Source organism: Lipotes vexillifer, unplaced genomic scaffold (assembly GCF_000442215.2).
Source record: "Lipotes vexillifer unplaced genomic scaffold, Lipotes_vexillifer_v1.1 scaffold297, whole genome shotgun sequence".
Taxonomy (NCBI): Eukaryota; Metazoa; Chordata; class Mammalia; order Artiodactyla; family Lipotidae; genus Lipotes; species Lipotes vexillifer.
In genome coordinates, this window is record NW_006772098.1 from 769,362 (window position 1) to 785,622 (window position 16,261).

Consider the following 16,261-nt stretch of genomic DNA (forward strand, 5'->3'; position numbering starts at 1 on the left):
AATCTTCCAACAAACAAAAGCCCAGGACCAGATGGCTTCACAGGCGAATTCTATCAAACATTTAGAGAAGAGCTAACACCTATTCTTCTCAAACTCTTCCAAAATATAGCAGAGGGAGGAACACTCCCAAACTCATTCTACGAGGCCACCATCACCTTGATACCAAAACCAGACAAGGATGTCACAAAGAAAGAAAACTACAGGCCAATATCACTGATGAACATAGATGCAAAAATCCTCAACAAAATACTAGCAAACAGAATCCAACAGCACATTAAAAGGATCATACACCATGATCAAGTGGGGTTTATTCCAGGAATGCAAGGATTCTTCAATATACGCAAATCTATCAATGTGATTAACCATATTAACAAATTGAAGGAGAAAAACCATATGATCATCTCAATAGATGCAGAGAAAGCTTTTGACAAAATTCAACACCCATTTATGATAAAAACCCTGCAGAAAGTAGGTGTAGAGGGAACTTTCCTCAATATAATAAAGGCCGTATATGACAAGCCCACAGCCAACATCATCCTCAATGGCGAAAAACTGAAAGCATTTCCACTAAGGTCAGGAACAAGACAAGGTTGCCCACTCTCACCACTCTTATTCAACATAGTTTTGGAAGTTTTAGCCACAGCAATCAGAGCCAAAGCAATCTACAGATTCAATGCAATCCCTGTCAAACTACCACTGGTATTTTTCACAGAACTAGAACAAAATATTTCACAATTTTTAGGGAAACACAAAAGACCCCGAATAGCCAAAGCAATCTTGATAACGAAAAATGGAGCTGGAGGAATCAGGCTCCCTGACTTCAGACCATACTACAAAGCTACAGTAATCAAGACAGTATGGTACTGGCACAAAATCAGAAAGATAGAGCAATGTAACAAGATAGAAAGCCCAGAGATAAACCCACGCACATATGGTCACCTTATCTTTGATAAAGGAGGCAGGAATGTACAGTGGAGAAAGGACAGCCTCTTCAATAAGTGGTGCTGGGAAAACTGGACAGGTACATGTAAAAGTATGAGATTAGATCACTTCCTAACACCATACACAAATATAAACTCCAAATGGATTAAAGACCTAAATGTAAAGCCAGACATTCTCAAACTCTTAGAGGAAAACATAGGCAGGACACTCTATGACATATATCACAGCAAGATCCTTTTTGACCCACCTCCTAGAGGAATGGAAATAAAAACAAAAATAAACAAATGGGACCTAATGAAACTTCAAAGCTTTTGCACAGCAAAGGAAACCCTAAACAAGACCAAAAATCAACCCTCAGAATGGGAGAAAATATTTGCAAATGAATCAACTGACAAAGGATTAATCTCTAAAATTTACAAGCAGCTCACTCAGCTCAATAACAAAAAAGCAAACAACCCAATCCAAAAATGGGCAGAAGACCTAAATAGACATTTCTCCAAAGAAGATATACAGACTGCCAACAAACACATGAAAGAATGCTCAGCATCATTAATCATTAGAGAAATGCAAATCAAAACTACAATGAGATATCATCTCACACCAGTCAGAATGGCCACTATCAAAAAATCTAGAAACAATAAATGCTGGAGAGGGTGTGGAGAAAAGGGAACACTCTTGCACTGCTGGTGGGAATGTGAATTGGTACAGCCACTATGGAGATCAGTATGGAAGTTTCTTAAAAAACTACAAATAGAACTACCATATGACCCAGCAATCCCACTACCGGGCATATACCCTGAGAAAACCATAATTAAAAAGAGCCATGTACCAAAATGTTAATTGTAGCTCTATTTATAATAGCCAGGAGATGGAAACTACCTAAGTGTCCATCATTGGCTGAATGGATAAAGATGTGGCACATATATACAATGGAATATTACTCAGCCATAAAAAGAAACGAAATTGAGCTATTTGTAATGAGGTGGATGGACCTTGAGTCTGTCATACAGAGTGAAGTAAGTCAGAAAGAGAAGGACAAATACCATATGCTAACACATATATATGGAATTTAAGAAAAAAAAATGTCATGAAGAACCTAGGGGTAAGACAGGAATAAAGACACAGACCTACTAGAGAATGGACTTGAGGATATGGGGAGTGGGAAGGGTAAGCTGTGACACAGCGACAGAGTGGCATGGACATATATACACTACCAAACGTAAAATAGATAGCTAGTTGGAAGCAGCCACATAGCACAGAGAGATTAGCTTGGTGCTTTGTGACCACCTAGAGGGGTGGGATAGGGAGGGTGGGCGGGAGGGAGACGCAAGAGGGAAGAGATATGGGAACATATGTGTATGTATAACTGATTCACTTTGTTATAAAGCAGAAACTAACACACCATTGTGAAGCAATTATACTCCAAGAAAGATCTAAAAAAAAAGAAAAATCTGGAAAGCAAACAAAAAAAAACAAATTAAAAAATACATTACATAGAGAGGAACAAAGATAATAATATCACCACTCTTTTCATTAGAAACTATACAGCCTAGAAGAATATGGAATGGCATCTTCTTCACTCTTCTTCAAAGTAATGATAGAAAAATCTCTCAACACAGACTTTGATAGTCAACAAAAATATCGTTAAAAAAGTGAATGCAAAATAGAGACTTTTTCAGGGAATCACAAGCTGAGAGAACTTATGACCATCAGGCCTGTGTTAAAAGGAATGTTATAGAAAGTTATTTAGACAGAGAAATATGATATCGGATGGAAATTGAGACCTACCTAGAGAAACAGTGGAGTGGAAAGGGTAAAAATAATGGTAATTTACAGTAGTTTTTTTTCATAATTTTAGTTGCTTTAAAAGATAATGCAGAAGAATTAACAGTGCATTGTGTAGTTTTGACATATATAGATGTAAAAATTATGACAAAAACAGCATATAGGATTAAGAGGGAGGGAATGAAAGAATAAATACTATTGTAGGGTTCTTACACTATACATGAAATTATATTTCAAGTTTGACGTACATATTCTAAACTCTACAGCAATCACAAAAATAATATAATAATTTACCTATATAATACAGGAAATCTCTAGAATAAAAAGTGCTATACTTTAAAAAAATCTTTTTAGTTAATGAAGACTGATGCTCTCTTTTTATAAAGCATTTGCTATAAATTGAAAGAACAAGTATATTTTAAGTGTTTAATCCTAAAGTCAGTAAACTTTATCTTTTTTCTCTTTATAAATACAAATATAGCTGGGATTAATATAGTAAAGACAAGGACAAGGTAGACAGTATTTTGTTCTATATATACTTTCAGCACTATGGAACACAGTAGTGGAAGTTTAAAAGTATTTTATTCTAAGCAACAGCAATAAGATGAAATGTTCCACTTTCTATTCCTTACCATGGTAGGAAAAATAATAAACTTGCATTATAAAATCACCTTCCAGGGTATCATGTTTCAAAATATACCAGACAGTGTGAAGAACCCAAGGCAATAAGAGGAATTTTAAATATAGAGTTTTTATTGGAAATAACATTGTTTATTTGTTACTAATACGTTTTACTTCATTTTCATTTATGCTGATATTTTGGATCCAAAAGCATAGGGAAAATAGAATATTTGTATTTTCAGTTGCCATAAAATACATTCCAGTCCAACAAAACAAAACAAAACAAAAACTTGAGCTTTTAATCCTAATATAAGCTTTCCTAATTTTTCAACTTCCAAATTATACTTATTGCTGTAATATGATTGACAGAAACACATCAAGCACTGGCCGTTTTCTTGCATTAATTGAACTACATTCATTCTAATATTTGGGTTGCTAATGGTTTATGCTCTGCATCAGAACGAGCAGCCACTGGGCTAATTTTCTGAAATTCCCATCCCCCTTTCTTTCTTTTCAGTTCTGCTTCTAGATGCTGCAGTAGATCAAAGCTTTTCAAAAGCAGCATCATGCTCATTGTCTTTCAAGTCATGGTATGATAGAGAGTGACGAAGAGGAACAAGAGTGTTTGGAACAGCTACAATAGTAACCATTATACATCAATCATAGAAGGACAAGCTGAATTGTGCGGAATTGATATGTGCCTATTGTCGAAGTTTTTCTGTAACATCAGCTAGAAATAATCATTCTGAGGCAGGCTTTCCTGGGAAAGATATCCTCTCTCTTTTGGACGTGTATTTTCAGTATGGTAGGTGGTGCTGCGGTTAATGTAAGGCACATCAAATGAGTAATTCAGTTTCAAAGAATTGGTTTTAATTGCGGTGGCAATGCTAAATGACCAAGCATTGGAATGTATAATGCCAAGCATGGAACTGGCACTCCTTTGAATTAGAAATGGTCTATTTTCATATTTATATCTGGCAAGCACCTTAAGTATAGAGAAATGCAAATGCTTCAGGGAGCTGCAAATGGGTATCTGCCAAATAGGTATCCTAATAGAGCAAAATATCTAGCACTCTTGAGAGTCTTGAAATTCGTTTCCAGAAATCTCTAGATCATGAAAATCCTACCTGGCACAGGCATAATTTGTCTTGTCTTTATACTTAGGGCACTGGATAGTTTGCACCATTTTCTCCTGCTAACATTTATAATTTTAATTGGTAATGTTCAATATTTTACTCTACTTAATTTTACAATATAATATCTCTGATTATGCTGTACTTTATCGAATGTGCTTCAAAAAGTGAAATTCCAAAGTCTTTTTCTAATAAAAATTTCCCACGGGATTCGTTTTGTAGAAAGATGTAAAAATTTATTAAAAACTAGGGGGATTTTTATAGTTTTATAGGCACTACAAAAAACCCATAAATTTTCTGATATGCACATTATTAAAAATGTAAGTCAACTGACTTTAAGTTTATAGCTTCTCTGTAAGTTCCCTAATGTTTTTTATACGGAGGGGCAGATCTGCCTCCAGTCTGTTGCAGTGGGTTTTCTTGAGGAACAGAGCCCCCTGAACCCAAGAACTGTGCAGACAGAGAGGAGGTCACCTAAGAATTTGACCACTAGAAATACTCCCTGTCTTGGCTCAGCTGGGCAGGTGTGGAGAGGTGACTTCTTTCCATGATGGCCATGGAAAAGTTGTCTTAGACATTGATAAAGTAGAGAAGGTAGCAAAAGAAAGGATTAAGGCCTCAATCTTATGATTTGACACAAACCAGAACGATATGACCCCCTCCCCCCCCTCTCTCTCTCTCTCTCTATATATATATATATAATATATATATATATATATACACACACACACACACACACACACACACACATCTATATACACCCATCTGTATTTGTATCTATAGCTATCTACATCTACCTCTATCTCTACATTGTTCTTAAGAGCCTAACTTGCATCAATAGTTTGCTCCATCATTGCAAATCTCCCTATTGAATTGCATGTTGTCTGGATGTGAGGACGTTTCCTTTCTCTCCATACAATGTAACACCTATGTACAGACACAGGATAGAATTATTCATGGGCCTGAGTATGCTACTTACCTACCTGGACAGAATTAATCTCATTTAAATGAATACATTTCCTACTTAGTACACTGGGAAATCATTACTAAATTGTGGACACACATAAATTATTATCATCCTTGATACTAATGTCATTATAATGTCGAGTTCTCTCATAAGTCTGCTTTAATTTAGCACTAAATACCCTCCACTTCTTGAAACTTGTTGCCATATGAAGATATAATAATGAATAATATTGAGACCTTTATTTTATTTATCTTGTTTCCAAGTTTAATACAATTCAGTACTTAAAATATTTACATCTGAAATAAAAGGCCATGTAAATTGATTTCTGAGTAATAATATATTTCCTAATCTTCACCATGAAATGTTTATTAGGAAAGTCAGAGTTAAGTGGAATTGTATTCATTGGGAACAAATACAATTTGGCAAAGTTAAGAGGACTTGTGTTCTACTAGATCAAATCTGAAACATTTGGCAAATAAATATTTTTTGTGATTCTTCATGACTTATTTTAAAGAATTTCAAAAATTTCACTGTGTTAATTAACTTTCTATGAGTTTTCATTTTTAAAAGTTTCTAAAACTGAAGTTTCTAAAAGTTAACCATCCTGCTCTTACAGTCTGTTCTCATATCACAGAATGCTTTCTGAAAATCTATAAAAATAATATTTTTACATTACTTTAATGATATTTTTTATTAAAACAACTTTTCATTGATATGATTAATCCCTAATAATGGACAATATACAGAATGTATCTGTAAAAAGGAATGAAGAAATTACTAGAAAGCTGAAGGGATAGATTTTGTAATCCATTCTTGGTCTACAATCACAGGTCACTGTCTAAATTAAGATCTGAACTTTACATTCTTATTCTATTATTTTCTCAGCCAATTCTTAATATGTTTCCCACACCTATGATCTATGAAAAATGTAACAAAAAACCATTGCGGGTCCCATGTAACAGCACTGTTATGGACTGAAAGTTTGTATTCTCCAAAATTCACATGTCAAAGCACTAACCATAATGTGATGGTATTTGGAGATAAGGCTTTGCGAAAGTAATTAGGTAAAGATGAGGTCATGAGGGTGGGGCCTCATGATAGGATTAATGCCTGGAAAAGAAGAGGCACAAGGAGAGTTTATTTCTCCTTGTCTCTGCCCTAACACAGGAAGAGGTTGTGTGAGCACACAGAAGGCAGCTGCCTATAATCCGAGAGAAGAGACCTCATAATTAAACCTACATTGCTGGCACCTTGATCTTGGACTTCCCAGACGCTAGAACTGTTAGAAATAAATTTTTGTTGTTTAAGCCACCCAGTCTAAAATATTTTTTGTTACAGCAGCTCAAGCTAAGACAAGCCCCAATTTATGCTTCAGTTGGTTTTCTTTGGTTGTTAGCAACAGAAACTTACCCTGACTAACTTAAGCAAGACACAGGGATATTGCTTAATAGACTAATTCCCATCAAAAAAAAATCAATTAGCCTGCCCGAGAGTTGGTAAAATTTAATCCAGTACTTTGGTATCAATTTTTATAACTAACATGAGTCAAAATTATATTTTTCTTTGCTATTTGCTATTTGTGATCTCTTGAATCAATTTTTATAATTGGCATTTCCCTAGAAAATTATTAATTTTATCCCGGTTTTCAAATTCATTAATATTCACTAATACAAATTACTTTTTTATAATAATTATATTTTTTACACTTTTATTAAAATATAATTGACATAAGACATTGTATTAAAGTGTATTACATAATGATTTGCTGTATGTGTGTACTGTGAAACGCTAACCACAATAAGTTTAGTTAGCATCTGTCACCACACATAGTTAGTTTTTTTTCTTGTGATGAGAACTTTTAAGATCTACTCTCTTAGCACCTTTCAAATATGCAATACAGTGTTATTAACTATACTCACCATGCTGTACATTATATCCTCAGAACTTACTTATAACTGGAAGTTTGTGCCTTTTGACCACTTTTACTTATTTCCCCTACCTCCCACCCCAGCCTCTGGCAACCATCAAACTGTTCTCTGTATCTGTAAGTTCATTTTTGTTTTGTTTTATTTTGTTTTTAGATTCCACATGTAAGTGAGATCATACAGTATTTGTCTTTCTCTGTCTGACTTATTTCACCTAGGTCACAAACAACCAGAGGAGAAAAAAAAAAAAAAAGAAGATATACAATGGCCAGTAAGCACATAAAAAGATGCCCAACATTATTAGTTATTAAGGAAATCCAAATCAAAACCATAAGATACCTCTTCATAAAAACTAGGGTAGCTATAAAAAATATATGGACAATAACAAATCTTTGTGAAAATGTGGAGATACTGGGACCCTAAACATTGCTGGTAGAAGTGTAAAATGATGCAGCAATTATAGAAAACAGTTTGGCTGTACCTGAAAAAGTAAACATAGAGTTAACTTATGATCCACAATTTCACTCTTTGGTATATACAAAAGAGAGCTGAAATCATATGTTCACATAAAAACTTGTCCATGAATGTTCATAGCAGTTCTACTCAGAAAAGCCAAAAAGTGGAAACAATCCTGATGTCCATCAATTGATGAATAGATAAAAAAATGTGGTATATCCATTCAATGGAATATACTTCAAAAATGAAAAGTAATGAAGTACTTATACATGCTACATGATGGATAATCTTGAAAACATTATTCTACGTGAAAGAAGTCAGAGATAAAAATGTCACATATTGTATGATTCCATTTCTATTAAGTATCCAGGTCAAATCTGCAGAGACTGAAAGTAGATAAGAGACTGCCAGGGGATTTGAGGAGCTGGGAATTGGGAATGACTACTAAAAAGCATATGATTTCTTTTGAGGGGTGGGTGATAGAAATATTCTGGAATTAGTGAGCAATGATGAATGCATAGTAGTTGAATATACTAAAGACCTTTGAATTTTACGATTTAAAATAGTAACTTTTATGGTATATGAATTATATCTCAAAAACATTTAAAAATGCATAGTTCATGAATTATCACAAAAATCATACTTGTGTTACAGCACCTAAGTCAAAAAGAGTAGGGCATTGCCAATATTGCATATCTCCTTTCATGTTTTCTTTCATGGTTTTACCTTCTGGACTTTCACACCTAAATACTGTTCCTAATATGTATGATATTTTTGCATCTACCCTATTTTACTCAACATTATGCTTGTGTGATTCATCACTGTTGTTGCAAGTACCTGTAGTTTGTTCACTTTCATCGTTATATATTTTTCTAGCTTATTAATACGCTACACTTTATTTAATATATGTATATACAATGGACAGATATTTGGAATTTCCCCTATTACAAATAATGCAAGAATCATCATTTCTTAATGCACATCTGTATGCAATTTTGTTGACTGCACATTTTATTGGATGCATATATTTATTGGATTCACATACGTATGCAATTCCTGAAGAGGGTGAACTGCTGGGTTATGGGGTATGCATATGCTCAGTCTTAGTAGATAATTACAAACAAATTTACACCATCCCCAGCAAGTATGAAGGGTTCAGTTGCTTCATTTCCTTGTCATTGTATACTTTGTATAGGCAGCATCCTTGATATTTGCTCACTGTCTTAGTTAACTCAGGCTGTCATAACAAAATACCATAGACTGGGTGGCTTAAACAATAAACATTTATTTCTCACATTTCTGAAAGCTGAGTAGTCCAAGATCAAGGTGCCAGCAAGGCAGGTTTCATTCTGAGGCCTCTTCTCTTAGCTTGTAGGCAGCCACCATTTTACTTTGTGCTCACATGATCTCTTCTTTGTATGCTTAAGGGAGGAGAGAGAGCGGGCAAGCTCTCAGGTTTCTTGTGTTATAAAGTCACTAATCCCATCCTGAGGGCCCCACACTCATGACCTCATACTAAATTGCGGGAGAGGGGCACAGATATTCAGTCCGCAACAGCAACATTTGGTATTGTCAGTCTTTTAAAATTTCAGTCATTCTATCTTGCATATAGCAATATATATTAGCCTAACATCTAGTGTTACCTACTGGCACATTTAGTTTGGATTTGCCTGATGAATTATAAGGTTAAGGATTTATTCATATGTTTATTGACTCATCTTCTTTTGTAGATTTCCTATTCAAGTGGCTTGTCAATTTTTTTCTTTTTTTTTTTGATTTATAATGTTTTAAAACATATTAGACATATAAGTTCTTTTTTGGGCTTATGGCTTGTAAATAACTTCTCACACGTTGTGTTTCATTCTTTACTGTCTCAATTTTGTTGAGCAGAAGTTTCTAAATATAATGTCATCCAATTTATTGATTGTTAATTATGGTTAATTTTTTGGTTAAGAAGTCCTCCCCTTCTTGGAGATAATAATCACATTTTTCTATATATTATATTCTAGGTCAGTCTGGGAGGTTAATTGTTGTGCCTTTTACCTTTACCTATACAGCAAAATCCACCTAGAGATGATTTTCATGTAAAGTTTATAGTGGGAGTCAGATTGCCCTTATTTTTCTAAATTGAAACAGAAGTTCGAGCCTATCATTGAAAATGTCCTCCTTTTTGCACTGTTCCACAATGCCACATGGGTAAGTCAGGTACCCATGTATATAGTATTTGTTTCTGGGATCTCTATTCTGTGTCAATTGGTCGATTTGGTTATCTTTATGCCAACACCACAATGCACTAATTATTCTAACTTTGTATATGATATACAGTAAAGAACTCCTCAGATCATATTCTTTCAGAGTTTCCTGGCTAAATTTGGCCCACTGTGTTTCCATATAAATTTGAGCCAGCTTCTCAGGTCTTAACCATCTGACAGGAATTTGATGGGGATTTTATTGACTTTACAGATTAATTTGGAAAAATCAAATATTGTATCTATTTATAGGCCTATTTTAATATCTTTCAATATTTTAGGCCATATATGTCTTTTGTAAGATTTATTATTCCAATGTATTTATTTTAAATTTATTATGATAGTTTCATTTAAAATAATTTGTTTTCTGTTTCTTCAAGATATATATTCAATTGAGCATTATATATTATTCTTGTATCTAACAAACTTGTTATACTATCTATAATGACAATGTATTTTTTCTTTTCCAATACTTATATATATATATTTTTTTCTTTTTTCATGTCTTATTTTCTCACTAGGATCACCAGTAAAAAGTTCAAATATTTTAAAAGAAGTGGTATTAGCGGCCATTCTTGGCTCATTCCTAATACCAAATTGAAATCAACATTCCACCGTTAAGTATAGTTGTATTTTTGTAGCCACTTTTTATCACATTAGGAAAATTCTCTTTTTAGTCTTCTAAGATATTTTTTATTATGAACAGATGTTGTAGTGACCAAATGCTTTTTATGCATATATTAAAATGATCATGTGCTTTTTTTCTCATTCTGTTAATGATTGATTTTTAAAGTTAAACTTAGATTCGTGTAATAAATATGAAAACAGTAATATATTCATAATAAAAAATATACATTTAGTACTTCACATCTGTTTTTATGAGTAACATTGACCTAAAATTTTCCTTTATTGTGATGTCTTTGTCAGAGCTTGTATCAAAATTTTGCTGTCCTCATAAAATATGTTAGGAAGAATTATCTCTTTTCCTGTTCTCTTGAAGTGTTTATATGTCTGGCATTATTTACTTTTTTTTTTTTTTGTGGTACGCGGGCCTCTCACTGCCGTGGCCTCTCCCGTTGAGGAGCACAGGCTCCGGACGGGCAGGCTCAGCGGCCATGGCTCACGGGCCCAGGCGCTCCACAGCATGTGGGATCTTCCCGGACCGGGGCACGAACCCATGTCCCCTGCATCGGCAGGCGGACTCTCAACCACTGTGCTACCCGGGAAGCCCTATTTATTTTTTTTAAGTATTATAATATTTGCTAGTGAATCTTATGAACCTAGAGTTTCTGAAGGAAGATTAAGTATGGATCAATTACTTTAACTGGTATAGGATTACTTAGGTCTTCTATTTCTTAAGTTTGTTTTAGAAATTTGTAATTTTCCAGGAATTTGTTTATTTCCTCTAGAGCTTGATATTTTTATATTTTTGGTTGTAAAGTTCTTTTGTCTTTTTTTTTTTTTTTTTTTTTTTTACAATACTGTCATTACCCTCTTATTTCTAGGATCTGTAATGATTTTATCATTTCCATTTCTAACATTGGCTATTTGTACATTATCTTTTTTCTTTGATTTTTTTCCTAAGAGTTTTTTCATTTTATGCTTTATTTCCCCAAAGTTTCATCAGGGGGTTACTACTCTTTTTTTTTTTTTTTTTTGCTGTACGCGGGCATCTCACTGCTGTGGCCTCTCCCGTTGCGGAGCACAGGCTCCAGACGCGCAGGCTCAGCGGCCATGGCTCACAGGCCCAGCCGCTGCGCGGCATGTGGGATCTTCCCGGACCGGGGCACAAACCCGTGTCCCCTGCATCGGCAGGCGGACTCTCAACCACTGCGCCACCAGGGAAGCCCCGGGTTACTACTCTTTTTAAAGAAACAACACAGTTTTATTGATCCACTTCATTTTATATGTTTTCTATTTTATTAATTTCTTACCTTAGATATTTGAAGAAACTTGGGTGCTAATTAACAATGTAGAGAAGAGTTATGAGATCAGCATCGAGGGGAGGATAGAAGTCCCAGATGGGATGGATCCACATTATATAGAGTGTTTGTTACTTACCTCTCCTCTCACTGTCTCACTGCCTTGTCTCACTTCTTTAACTGTAAATATTTCTTTACAGATATTTGTTGAACAAATTAATGACAATATAGTTATCCCACAGTGACTAATTTTTTTCTTTAGCCATTAGTTTATGGTTAGTGATAGACTAATTGTCTGTTATTAAAAAAAATAAAATAAAAAGCTTCATAGAGAAACAAGGTTTCTTATTCCTGATCTCTTATGCTGGCATTTCTTTTATTGGCCCCAAATTATATACTGACTGCAGATAATTATGCTAATTTCCTCAGCTGATTTCTTAGTAACACAACTCTGGGAAAATATTATAAAACTCTGAGGAAGTTGTCTTGAAAGGGGCAAGAACCAGACCTAAATAAATAAACATTTTAAAAATTAGAAGAATAAAAAGCTCTTTATTATTGCTTCCACATTCTAGAGAAGACAATGTGTTCTTTACTCTCTCAGAATATTTAATGACATGTATCAGTGTGAATTTTTAAGTGGATCTTTAAGTATCATAGTCATTCATTCATTCTTTTATTTATTTGCATGCATACTTTGATTCATAGTTAATGAGTTCTTTAATTCAAGATATGGCATGCAACCAGTTTCACTGAAATTTCACCAAGTGGGTGCTTGTAGAAAGTGGTGTCTTTTCACTTATAATTATTTAAAGAGCAAGGTCTTGAATTTGATGATTACTTATTTTAGACATTAACCCTTGAACTGATTTTCTAGATACAATAGCAAAGAAATCCCAAGCATTCTGCAAGTTGATACAAAGAAAAGCAGAATAACTACTTCTAAGACTCACAAAGCTGTCACTGTTCAGACAGTGAAATATATACTTGAAATCTTATTTTTTAAAAGGCTTTTTGGAAAAAAATTCAGAGTCATTTTATGGATGTTCCCTGGTTTTTATTTTTAAGAATAAAGTTTAAGACTACTTATTGCGAAAGACATTGCCACGAATATAGTAGTTGGTTTACCTAAAGTACATGCCCTTAAATGCAAAATACAAGGTGGTTATTATTTAAAGGAGGCATGAATCTTCAGTTCTTGGTGTGATAAATGTGAAAAATGATTGACAGCCATGAAGATGAAAAGGGAAAAGCAAATTTTTACACAATTCTTTAAAAATGCCATCTAAATGTAGAAAAAAGTAGGCAAAGATGATATGGGTATAAATATAATATGTTATATTTATATGCCAAGAAAGCACTATTAAAATATGCTTCTTTATCATATATGTTTGCTAGTTTGCTTACAGCTAAACATGGTTTGTCTTATTTATAACATTACTATGCTAAAATTTGGCTGATTCTAGTTAAAATATACATACTGGGAAATATTTTTAGTGCTTATTAGATTTATAGAGATTACTGCTGTGCTATTCACAGGAAAATATTTCAATATTGTTCTAAGCCAGTGCTCTCGGAGAGAACTTTATGTGATGATGGAAATGTTCTCTGTGTTGTGCAGTACAGTGGCCACAAGCCACATGTGGCTACTGAGCACTTGGAATGTGGCTAGTACAACTAAAGAAATGCATTTTAAAATTTTATTTAATTTTAGCTAATTTAAATTTCATATTAAATATCCATATGTGGCTAACATAATATACAGCACATTATTTCCATGTATGTGAGTTAAAACACATAAACTACTTAGAACAGTATTTGGCAGATAATTAGTACTTATTAGCTTGTTATTAATGTTGCTATTGTTATTAATATGCTTAAAGTATATTTTGGGAAAGAGAAGGTTGGTCACGTGAATCCAGTTAGCAATAAGATATCGTCTTAAATATTTGTGCACTCAAAGTCCTAAGAATCTGTCAGCACTACTCATTAGTATCTGTTCTCCTGACATCCACCAGCTTAAAAAAAAAAATTGTTTTCAATAGATTCTCTGTCCATTGTGAAATCTGAGATGTTTTTATGATTTAAAGCTAAGCTATATAATTTGTGGACTCTGTATACTTCCTGTTGTCCCTTCCTCTATTTTTCTTCTTCCTTTGCCTATTTTAAAAATCACAATGGTGCAAATTTGGACTTATATCAAAAAGTTTTCAGAGGAAGAAATATGCAAATAAAAATAAATTTTTTTCTAAATCTTACATTAAATTATGAAAACAACATAAGCATCTACCTCTTCTACTTATTGGATAAGAAAAATCAATTTTATTCTTTTAGTTTCATAGAATTGCCATATATATTTATAAGACCTCACAAATATTTGACTTAAATATTTTAGAGCACATTTAACTTGCTCCCGAAGAAAATTTTGAACACTCTTAAGAGTATCTTAATTTTTAGGCTCTGTAGATTTTCTGTCATTAGTCTCAATCAGGAGCTACATATGTTATGAATTCCCTCAATATTCCTATGAAACAAGTCAATTTAAGTTGGATAATCACTTTTATTATCTCTTTTGCACCTTCTCTACATTTTTCATGCATTAGCTTTGAGGTCTTTACTAAAACCATACCTGAATTTTAATTCACTGCTTCTTTAAGAAGTTAGGCAAAGATCTTGATTATATTTGTTTAGTTTTTAACAAATTTATTGGCGTATAATTGCTTTACAGTGTTGTGTTAGTTTCTGTTGAATAACAAAGTGAATCAGCTATATGTATACATATATCCCCATATCCCCTCCTTCTCGCATCTCGCTCCCACCCTCCCTATCCCACCCCTTACCATTAGCTATCTATTTTACATTTGGTACTGTATATACATCAATGCTGCTACTCTCTCACTTCATCCGAGCTTACCCTTCCCCCTCCCTGTGTCCTCAAGTCCATTCTCTACGTCTGAGTGTTTATTCCTGTCCTGCCCTTAGGTTCATCAGAACCTTTTTTTTTTTTTTTTTAGATTCCATATATATGTGTTAGCATGCAGTATTTGTTTTTCTCTTTCTGACTTACTTCACTCTGTATGACAGACTCTAGGTCCTTGCACCTCACTACAAATAACTCAATTTCGTTCCTTTTTATGGCTGAGTAATTTTCCATTGTATGTATGTGCCACATCTTCTTTATCCATTCATCTGTCGATGGACACTTAGGTTGCTTCCAGTCCTGGCTATTGTAAATAGTGCTGCAATGAACACTGTGGTACATGACTCTTTTTGAATTATGGTTTTCTCAGAGTATATGCCCAGTAGTAGTATTGCTGGGTCATATGGTAGTTCTATTTTTAGTTTTTTAAGGAACTTCCATACTGTTCTCCATAGTGGCTGTATCAATTTACATTCCCACCAACATGCAAGAGGGCTCCCGTTTCTCCACACCCTCTCCAGCATTTATTGTTTGTAGATTTTTTGATGATGGCCATTCTGACATGCATGAAGTGACACCTCATTGTGGTTTTGCTTTGCATTTCTTTAATGATTAGTGATGTTGAGCAGTCTTTCATGTGCCTGTTGGCCATCTGTATATCTTCTTTGGAAAAATGTCTATTCAGGTCTTCTGCCCATTTTTTAATTGGGTTATTTATTTTTTTGATATTGAGTGGTATGAGCTGTTTATATATTTTGGATATGGATATTAACCCCTTATTGGTCATGTCATTTCAAAATATTTTTTCCCATTCAGTAAGTTGTCTTTTCATTGTGTGAATGGTTTCCTTTGCTGTGCAAAAGTTGTTAAGTTTAATCAGGACCCATTTGTTTACTTTTGCTTTTTGTTCCTTTTGTCTTAGCAGACAGATCCAAAAAATATTGCTACAATTTATGTAGAGTGCTCTGCCTACATTTTCTTCTAGAAGTTTTATGGTTTCAGGTCTTACACTTAGTTCTTTAATCCACTTTGAGTTTATTTTTGTCGATGGTGTGAGAAAATGTTCTAACTCCATTCCCAGAACCACTTACTGAAGAGAATGTCTTTTCTTCATTGTATATTTTTGCTTCCTTTGTTGTTGATTAATTGACCATAAGTGTGTGGGTTTATTTCTGGGCTCTCTATTACGTTCAGAACAACAAAGCTTCTTGACATATAGTTTAGCAATATTTTTATATCTATGTAAAGATAGATGTTAAATGATTATTTGAATGAAAGGAAGTTTAGGATGATAATTTATCACATTTTTCCCAAAATTCAGAAATAAATTTTACTCATGGT